The sequence below is a fragment of the Adiantum capillus-veneris genome, chromosome 16 (assembly GCF_014529385.1).
Source record: "Adiantum capillus-veneris isolate H3 chromosome 16, ASM1452938v2, whole genome shotgun sequence".
NCBI classification, from domain to species: domain Eukaryota; kingdom Viridiplantae; phylum Streptophyta; class Polypodiopsida; order Polypodiales; family Pteridaceae; genus Adiantum; species Adiantum capillus-veneris.
In genome coordinates, this window is record NC_140946.1 from 83,047,886 (window position 1) to 83,059,330 (window position 11,445).

Sequence of the window (11,445 nt, forward strand, 5' to 3'; positions counted from 1 at the left end):
GAAACATGTGTAAAATCTACAAGTCGCCCCAAGCAAGCAAGGGGGGTGCTGGGGGGATATACACCACACACACACTCATTTTGTGGATCATTCTCACTTGGTGAAAGTAGAGGAACTCCACCTCCCTCTCCAAGCTTGTGAGAAGTGAGAGCCTACACCAACACTCTTGGCTATGGAATGAAAATCCAACCAAGGGCCATGCTTCAATGCTTAATCTTGCCATCTTCATTGCTATTATATATGCTAGCAAGAAGAGTGATGATAAGTGAAGAACTATTTCTTTCTCCTATGGAATGTTTCTTCTTCCTCTTCCCTACCCTCATTCCCCGCTAGCTCTCTCCACCTTCGAAGGTGTTTGAGGCCTTGGGACTGAGGCTTGGGATAGTTAATGCTTTCTACAAAGTTTATGTTATGTGTGTGACGCATGAAGCTTTCCATCTTCATTGCATCACCTAGGTCAAAAGGAACACAAAGATTGTATTGTACCAAGTCTCTCTTGATGGGAGAAACTATAATACAAATGCCTATTGGAGGGGGGACCGGCTTCGTATGAATTCGGTCCGCAACTATTGTCATGTTCTCTAAACTCTCTCTCTTGCAAAAGTATTGTTCATGCCAAGTTAACTAAGTACCATGTTTATGTTGCTACCATCAATTAAGTTCACCGGCTATGCTCACAAAGTAATCTCACAAAAGTACTTCACCTAATTTCCTAATTCCGCTAGCCTCAAAGTTCATAGGCCATTCCCATTACATTGGTATCAGAGCATTTGGTTTTTCTTTTCTTGCTTAAGAAGAGAGGTCCTTAAGTAGTCTATTAATGGTTGATTTTGTTAATTATATTAGGGTAAGTGGGACTGGGATCTATTATCAGTTTTGTTGAGCCCACTATGTGGGATATGGTGCACACCTCGGGAGCTTTGGTCTTAATAATGGAGTCTTTTTAGACTTGCCTACGGCTTTACCATTATTGAGCCATAAGAAGTCCGAAAGGAGCTATCCCTCGGCAACTTTGCTATGTTAGACTCACTCCACTACTCTCTATAATTAACCAATTCAAGTCGTGGGTGTAGATACTTAAGTGTCTATTTTCAAAGGCTAAGAGGAGTAGCAACTAAGGTTTTGAATTGCCAAAGCATACACTAAGTAAACACATAAGTTTAATTAACATGGCTGACAATAACCAAGAGAGTAGAATGAACATTGATAACATTGATTTTGCACATGAAGGTGCTAATGATGATGCCCCCATGTTTGTTAATTATCTTGTTACTAGGTTACAACAAGTTATGGGCAACTTTGCTTTGCAAGCCCATTAGGAGAAATATGGACCTTGCATGGGCCTAGTAAGGAATCCTAATTTTTAGGGATTAAGGCTAATGTTGTGTGAGATTAAGGGGGCAAGGGCATTGAAGAAGGTAGTTTTGAGTAGGCTTTTCTAGCCATTTTTTTAGACAAATGTAAGATGTGGACCTAAGGGATTGCTTTCTCTCTCTAGCTTTTCTAAAGTGAAGGAAGCATAGGGGTGTGACCACATCAGCAAAAACGTGGGTCACTAAGAGTCAAAATTTGACTTTAAAAAAAAGTATCATTTTTACTTATTTTTTACTTAAAACTCCCTCCCAACATATATACATATCCAAAAATCATTTTTTGACCGATTTTTTAACCCACAAGCTTAGAAAGTCCATTTTTTCAAAAATCTTTTTTCCCTAAAAGTAAAAAACGCTTTATTCTCTCCTCCTCCTCCCTCCTATCTCCCTCTCCTCTCCCTCCCTGCCCCTACCTTCCTCCTCCTCCCCCCTTCTATCCTCCCATCTTCCTCAATCTCCCTACCCCTTCCCCTCTATCTTTTCATCCTTTTCTTCCTCACGCAACAGCTTCCATGGTGCTCACGGACATCACAAATGGTTTGCTTCCACCACCACGTACTCCGCACACCAAAAGCATATATATTCGCTTACCCACTGCGTTTGCACCAAAGACCGCTATTGAGGGTGATCAAATGTCATCACAGGAACGTCGCGCCGCTCATGGGACCAATGTTGACATTTGGGTGGGCGGTCATTTGTACACTTACGATCCTATAAGCCGCTTCCATCCATCCTTTAATAACCTTTCGACATTTCTTCAATTTCTTGGGAGGGGAGAAGCAGGCTTGTTAGGCTATTGCAAGCAATCTCACAACCAAAACTACTTTGTCCCCCTACATTTTTGAGGGCATAGAGTGTGTCCACCACCCTCTTCTCATTGGCTAACCTCTAATTAACTTTAATCCCAAAGGGCCCCTAGAGAGTTCATATTTTTCCTAATGTGAAGTTACTCAACAACTTTGTGCTTATGAGATTTCCTTTCCTCTCCAAGAGGAGAGAGAGCTTGGGAGACCTCTTGATGAGACCCCCAAAAGAAGACTCTCTCCCATACGAGAGGAGGAATCCAAAGATCAAGAAAGTAATGAATCCCTAAATTCCTCCGAAGATGTGGCTCCACGAAGAAGGCGGACTAAACGATCGTCAACTCCTCCCAAGAGGAAACGGTTAACCCATAGTCCTTCTCCTTGTCACTTCAAAAGGGAAGAGACGAAACAAAGGAAGAAAATGGTAAGAAAGAGGTCATCCTCTCCTCTTTCTTCTTCACCTTCCTCCTCTACAAATGAAAGCTATGTCTATTCTCCTAGAGAATACAAGAGAGGAGGGCATCGCAAATCTTACCCTACACGGCAAAGGTTACAAAAGCTCAAGAAGCTTAAAAAGGGAGGAAAGAGTATCTCTTTTCTCACCTATAATGGCACCTTTGGTGCTACTGACAAAGTATTGGCCTTCATCCAACAATTTGATGCGGCCTTTGGAGACGAGGGCTTCACGGAGTCCTCCAAGCTACGCCATGTAGCTATGCACTTCCAAAAATTGGCTCGTCAATGGTGGGCTAGCCTTCATGGAAAGGATGAAGCCCCAAAGACATGGAAAACTCTACGAGTTTCCATCACAAAGCAACTCCTTGCAAACGATGCAAATGACAAAGTGCTTACCAAATGGCAGAGTTAGAAACCTCTCTCATGAGTCTATCCATAAATATGTGGACAAGTTTTGGGATTTATATCTCAAGGCTATTGTCTTTCAAAAGATAGACTTTGCCGGGAAAAAGCAACAATTTTATGCTGGATTACCCAAAGAGATGGCCGAGTATGTCAACTCTCAACGGCCTAGTTATATCACTAAAGTAATCCACCATACCATGGTTGCTAATAAAAGTGATGCCAAGAGGAAAACCAATGCCTAAAATTCTTACCAAGGCCATTCCAACAACAACAACAACAATTGATCCAAGGAGAAGGGAGTTTACAAAGGTAAATATAAACTCTCTCCTAAAGAGCTAGAAGCTTTTTGTAAGGACCACAAATGTTTTAAGTGTGGGGAGCAAGGCCATGGTTATCGTCCTTGCCCCAAGAGAATTGCCCGCAATGAGACTTTTAAAGCCTCTATGTTTGAAGTTCCAAAAGAGGATGCTCATTGCCAAGGATTTCTCCTTTCCTATGCTTGGGGAAAGATGGAAGAGCATGATGCCTTTATTTTGTTTGACCCTGGTTCCAACTCACAACTTCATATCCACCGAGTTGACCACTAACCTAGGCATACAAGCCCACAAGATGGGAGATGCATTGAAAGCCAATGGAGCTATCACGGGACAAGACGTCTCAGTTACTTCCTTAATTGGAAAATTAAGGCTTCATGTCCAAAGCTATCTGGACAAAAAGGATTTCTTCATCTCCCCTCTCAAACATGAGAATGTTATCGTTGGGGCACCATGGTTTAACCGCATGGCTTCCAACATGAAGTCCCCTGAAAGGAGAATTTACTTCACCTCCAGGGAAGAGAGCATGTACATAGATGCTAATGAGTCGGGGAACACCATATTCTTGCAATTAAGGGAATCAACAGGGATTAGAGTTGTCTAATTTCCTAAATGGATCCCAAGATGTTTTCATTAATGACATCCCTAGTGAGCTACCTCTAAAATGAGGGATGATGACCATGCAATTGAGCTCCTACCAAGAAGTTCACTGCCTAACAAGCCTCCTTATCGAGTTTCACAAGCTCAACAAGAGGAGATCATGAGGCGAGTGCATGAATTGGTGGAAAAAGGGATGGTGAGGTCTAGCTCCTCTCCATTTTGTTCACCATTGCTATTAGTGCAAAAGAAAGACGACACACATCACATGTGTATCGACTATAGAGCACTAAATGAGATCACTATCAAAAATAGATTTCCCATGCCGTGGGTAGAAGATCTATTTGATAATTTATAAGTTTTGGCCTGACAAATGCTCTAAACGCATTCAAACTCATGATGGACAAAAATCTTCAGGCCATTCAAATTCTCTTGAGGCGTACAAGTGACACCTCCAGGTAATCTTTCAAGGTGTGAGAGAGAATAAGCCTTTCATAAATCAAAAGAAAAGTGATTTTTTCATACAAGAGATTCAATACTTAGGTCACATTATCTCTAAAGATGGCACCCGTATGGATGCAACAAAGTTAGAGGTAATAAAAAGATGGCCTAATCCAAGGATTCTACAGGAGGTACGAAGCTTCATAGGTATGTGTGCATACTATAGATGCTTCATTAAAAAAATTCTCGCTAATAGCAAGCTCGTTACATAACTTAACAAAAAAGAACGTTAAGTATTCATGGACTGCAAAAGTATAAAAAGCTTTTGAAGAAGCTTAAGAGGAGAATCTTATTTCTCAACATGTGCTTACACTATTAGATCTCTCAAAGCCATTTGAGGTCCAATGTGATGCTTGTGGTAATTGCCTTGGAGCTATTTTGCTTCAAGAAGGGCATGCCATAGCATATGAGAGTCAAAGACTCAACTTCGATAAGTGAATATTGGGCAAATACGAAAAAGACCTACTAGCTATTCTATATACCCTAAACACATGGAAACACTATCTCTTGGGGACTCCATTCATCCTACAAATGGATCACAAAGCCTCAGGAACTTCATGACACAAACTAAGCTCTCCGACAAACAAATGAGGTGGGAAAATTTTCATTTGCAATTTAAATTTCATATTGCTCACATTGTTGGCAAGCACAATCAAGTGGTCGATGCACTTTCACAACAACCAAGGGTAATATGGTGTCTATAGCAACTCACAATGATCTATCTTTTATGATAGATGAGTATGCTACAGACCGAGACTTTAAGTATTGATAGCTGTTTTTCGGCTCTTTGTAATTGCCACAGTGAGTTACCTCACCCTACCAAAATCACCCAAACACTGTGGCTATCCCTACCATTTCACTGTACATAGGCGTGCGTGAGTCACGGGACTTTTCCCATATCTTCTTAAAAAAACCCTCAATTAGCTAGTCATTGGGGTAGTTGAGCCCAAAAAAATAAAAAAAATAAGTATATTATGGCCCATGCGTATGTAAATATTTCTTTGTATATAGGGCCTAAATAAAAGATTTTTTCATAATTATTTTGATATTTATTTAAATATTTCTACCTAGGTGTGTGTTATTTATGCTCTGTACATTGCCTCACCATTACCACAATTTTTCTTACCATTTTTCATACTCTTTATTCCATATAGAAATATTTTCATGTAAGCTTCTCTTATATTTGGTGTAACTCCACCCCAACAAAAATCCAAAAAAACTAGTTTTATTTATGTGTATATTTTTTCACTATTGTGATTTTTTCCTTCCTACATCTATTTTGTTTTTTTTTCTAAAAAATTAGAACACCAAAAATATTTATCTTTTATGGTAGCCTCATAATGAGAGAGATTTCTTTTGACCCCTTTATATTTTTTCCACTTATATTATTTATATTTGACATGTACATATTTTTTAGACCCCTCAATATTTGATTTTCTTAGTTGTACTATTCACTTATATCATGATTTCAACAATATCTTCAATTATAGACCTACCAAATAAGGTCAAGGGTAGGTGGCATGCATACATGCACTATGGAGGGCTCACTCTTGGAGGTATTCAAAAGAATCATCCAAAGAAGGACCCCACAAGGACCTTGTGCAGTGGAAAAAAACGGTCGGTTTTGCTGAATTTTTAAAGTTCACTTGCTCTCCGAATTTGAAAAGGTGATACAAACAAAAGTTGTAGCTCGTGAGCTGAACTTTTGCCTCAAATTTTTTCATATTTTTTTGAGCTACGAGCTGTGAGCTATGATTTTATTAGTGGACCCCAGTTTTCCCATGCTATGCAGCCACACTCTCTCTTCCACTTTATCATTTTCCTCTTTCACACACACTTCTCCACTCATCATCCCCACCTCTCTCACCACTCCTCTCTGCACCCTACTCACCTTCTCCTTAACCTTGAAGAATAAGAGAAACCATGGTGAACTCATACCTCCCACACACAATTCCATTCCAAAATTGACCACCTAGTCTCATTTTTCCTCTTCCAAATTACCCATATCTATAAAAAAACCACAAAATTCAGCCTCTTCTCTTAAAAGACAGCATCATGGTGGTTGATTACTTAGCTTCAATTACCTTGTCTCTCAAGGAAGGTCAAGAGTGGAGAAAAAATGTACCGTCAAAGCTAGTGGACCGTCAACAAGCGTCAAAATTGGCCCTACTCAAGACACTTGGAGCATCAACCTTGTAAGAAATCCACCTTTTCTTACCTCTTAAGAGTTTTTCTTCCTTATTTGTATCCTACATGGATACTCCCATTGTAAATATCCAATTCCATTTGTAAATTAATACTAACTCTACTAACACTAACCCACTATGAAAAGTCCTATCACCTCCATTTCTCTCCTCTCTCTTTCCCCACCAACTTCTTGATAATTCCAAGCAAAAGAAATTAGATAAATTGCTGAAAATCTAACCCAACCATGGTCAGAGGAGTAACCCTAGTCTTCAAAATTGCTATAAAAGGAGGGTGTAGCTAGCACAAAAAGGGAGAGCCATAAGCAAGAGCACTATGCTATAGCTTGAGAAGCAAAGCTCAACCTCTCTAGAAGGAGCTCTTGAGTGGAAGCTCATTGTCTTATGCATGTGCATGTGTTGTAATAGGGGATTAGCAAGGGAACTCTATGCCATTGTAAGAGAAAGAGTGATCATTCAATTGAGAGTAGGAAATCTATCATTTCTCCTACTAGTGTAAGCCCAACATTCGCTGAATCAAGGAGGGTGGATTTGGACTAAGCTTGGATACTTTGTCTCCCTTCCAACGTGAAGTAATGGACAACAATGATGCGTAAGTGTCTTGGTGTTTTTTGTTAAGTTCTTGATAATTGTCTCTGGTGTTGTCATCAATCTAGCCATAAATCCCACATACTGTAAGAGGGCGACAGGGTGGAGAGGACTCCCCTGGCCTTAAGACAGTGATTGGGGTGGCTTTTCTTGTGATGTGTTGTGGTGAAATTTACGCAAGCTATGTTGAACAAATACTAATCTCACTTTGATTTGTCATGACAGATTTGTAAGAAGGTATTAATGCAACAAGCACCCCCTCCCCCTTTCTCTCTCTTTCTTAAATATATAGTTGTGTTTGCTTGATCATTGCCGATACGTTTCAAAGCAGCCCGAGCACTATCTCTCTCCCTCTCCCCCTCTCTCTCTCTCTCTCTCTCTCTCTCTCTCTCTCTCTCTCTCTCTCGTGTATTAGTGTGTGAGAGTGTTCCATTGGTGTTAGGGTTAGTGTAAATTCCTTGCTTGTTTGTGGGTTGCTCTAACGATTCTCCTCTTTTGCGTCCTAGTTCGCTCTTAAACTAGGTGGTGTCCCTTGTGTAGTTGGGATTTGGCTGTGGGTTTGTTGTTTTGGTTTGTGTTGTGTTGTGCCCCAGCCCCATTGAGCAGCACGGGAGCCTTGAAGGGTGTCTAGAGGTTGCTCTTCTTGTTGCCCGCCCCGGACCGCCTCAGTATGTAATTATAGCCTTTGCATTAGGGAAGAAAAGAACCATTCACCTTGAAGGATGGTTATCTTCCAAAGGACAATAGGCTATGTGTTACTCACCCATACAATAAGAAAGTCATGTATGAATCCCATACTTCTCCTTATGCGGGACAAAGAGGGAATCCATAATCTACTCTTCAAGGAGTAGAAATTTATTTCTGCTGGTCTACCATGAAAAGTAAACATACAAGATTATGTTTCAAAATGTGTGCCGAAAGTTGAAACTTGATCAAGGGAAGCAACTTGGATTGTTTCAGTCGACAGGCTTAACAAGAAAACACGCTCTATGCCTGTCAAAAAAGCTATTAAGGCACATCAAATGGCAACCCTATTCAGATCTCAAATTTTCAAGCATCATGGCTTTCCAACATCCATAGTGTTGGACAAAGATCCTAGAATGACTAGTAATTTCTAGAATGACTAGTAATTTCTAGAAGGGTCTCTTTGAGAATCTAGGAAGTAGATTAAATTTCTCTTTTGGCCTATCATCCACAAACGGATGACCAAAGTGAAATAACTAATCTAATGATTCTTGATCTACTAAAAGCCTATGGCATGTAAGTAGATCAATGTTCTCAATGAGAGAAAAACCTACCTCTTATAGAGTATGTGTACAATGACATTGTACATACTTCTATGGGGAAAGCACCTTTAGAAGTTAAAGAGGGAAGATCCAAAAGTCCCTTACTACTTAAAGTACATGGGAAGATCTTCGCTACTAATGAATATAGCCGAGACTCACAAGAATCTTTTTCAAAGATTAAAGAGGCTATATCCATCTCAAAGCAAAGGCAAAAAGGGCTGCTGCTAATAAGCACAAAAGAGCCTTAGCCTTTAAGTAAAATGATTGGGTCTTGCTAAAGTTTCTCAAGGCTCATCTAAGGCATACTACGAGCAAGAATCCTATGGGCCACCAAGAGTATTATGCTAAACTAGCAAAAAGATACTATGTTCCTTTTTAAATTCTTAAGCCAATGAATGAGATGGCTTATCAATTAAAGTTGCCCAACCATTGGCTCATGCTGCACAATGTTTTCCATGAGAGCCCACATAAGCCTTAAAAAGGAGTGCCACCAAAAGAAGCAATATTTGCAGACCCTCCAAAAATCGAAGATCAATAAGAAGTACTTCAATTTGAGTTCATCCTATGACATGAAGACAAGGTATTAAGAAACGGTAAGATTATCTGACGATATCTTATAAGGCAACAAATTATCCTTTTAAAGATGCTAAATGGATGCAAGGAACCTAGCTTAAGGATAATATGAACCTTGTCAATGCTTACAATGATGCACTAGAGTAAGTATATGAAAATGCATTTTAAATGAACAATTGTTTTGTCCTATAAGACTAATTTTCTTTTTATTGTACACAAATTTAAGTAGTATGCATACTAAGAATCATGTTTGTGATGACGACGTCTCTCAAACACCATGTAGAATTTGTTACTCTACTTGGGAAAATGATATGGACTAAAGAGCAGACATGCTTGCGGCAGCTATGTCTCCCAAGCACCAAATGGATTAGTCATCCATCTTGGAATGATGTCGTAGGATAAAAAGGGATCCTCGACCCGCTAAGACAAATTGACTAATGACTATGGATTTATCTCTTTTACCTCATAGTCGAGGACGACTATGATTTCAAGAGAGAGGTAATGTCATAAAATCTAATATCTAACTTTATTAAACTGATCATTTAATGTGGGAGAATAAACCGGAACAAGAGTTAGAATAGAGACACGTGCTTCTAAACCTATCTCAACAGGGGACCAAAACGAGAGATGGTTGCATCTCAGTAGGGGTCCAAAAGGAGATGGTCTATCAAAGAGCAATGTGCAATAAGTGCTTCTAGACTTACCTCAAAAGGGGACCAAAAGGAGAGATGGTTACATCTCAATAGGGATCCAAAAGGAGGTAGTCTATCAAAGAGCAACGTGCATCTAATGGAGCTTAGGGTTAGCTTCATTGAAGACCTCCAATGGTTAGTGTTAAAAGTCATTTGAAGCTAGGGCTGAGCTTGAGATGGGAACCCAACCTAAGCTTGAGGTGCTTGTTGTTGCTTGTTGTGCTTGATGACTAAGGTGCGTGCTTGGTGACTAAGGTGCTTGTCATGCTTGATGACTAAGGTACTTGAGGTACTTGTCATACTTAATGAGGAAGGTTCTTGAGAAGCTTCCCAGGCATAGGGGTAAGGTGTTTGAGTCAAAAAGAGACCCTACAAACTTAATGAGTAAGGTGCTTGAGAAGCTTCCCATGCATGGGGGGGTAAGGTGCTTGAGTCAAAAAGAGACCCTACAAACTTAATGAGGAAGGTGATTCAGAAGCTTCCTATGCATGAAAGTCCCAAAGTTAGTGGAATCTTTGACTTAACCTTCCACTTACCCAAAAGGCACCCCTTTTCTCAAAGGGCACATGGGACACGTGTCAAACTCTCCCTATGCTTAAGCACATGGTGTGCTTGAATGCTATTGGTTGGGCTAACGAGGGGTCCAATGAGCTTATAGTTCCATCCAAAAAATATCTAGATATTTTCAAGCTCTCTCTCTCTAAGGGGTAAGGAGGACACTTGTTCAAAGACTACCCATGTACTTGAATGCATGTTGCATGTGATTGGCTAGGGGGGAGAGGGGTCCACTGAGCTTGAAACATGTGTAAAATCTACAACTCGCCCCAAGCAAGCAAGGGGGGTGCTGGGGGGATACACACACACACACACACACACACACACTCATTTTGTGGATCATTCTCACTTGGTGAAAGTAGAGGAACTCCACCTCCTTCTCCAAGCTTGTGAGAAGTGAGAGCCTACACCAACACTGTTGGCTATGGAATGCAAATCCAACCAAGGGCCATGCTTCAATGCTTAATCTTGCCATCTTCTCAGTTTTCATTACTATGCTATTATATATGCTAGCAATAAGAGTGATGATAAGTGAGGAACTATTTCTTTCTCTTATTGTGAGAAGTGAGAGCCTACACCAACACTGTTGGCTATGGAATGCAAATCCAACCAAGGGCCATGCTTCAATGCTTAATCTTGCCATCTTCTCAGTTTTCATTACTATGCTATTATATATGCTAGCAATAAGAGTGATGATAAGTGAGGAACTATTTCTTTCTCCTATGGAATGTTTCAACCGGCTCCGTATGAATCCGGTCCTCAACTATTGTCATGTTCTCTAAACTCTCTCTCTTGCAAAAGTATTGTTCATGCCAAGTTAACTAAGTACCATGTTTATGTTGCTACCATCAATTAAGTTCATCCGCTATGTTCACAAAGTAATCTCACAAAAGTGCTTCACCTAATTTCCTAATTCTGCTAGTCTCAAAGTTCATAGGCCATTATTACAGGTGGGGCTGCCATAGGGGTGTCCTGCAAATGGGCCAGCAATATAACACACATTTACCATTCTGAAAAAGGGATGTGGGTTGCAGTTTGTCTCTCTGAACCTTTTAACTACACACTAGTCAGTCTATATGCCTCTAATGCTATTTCAGA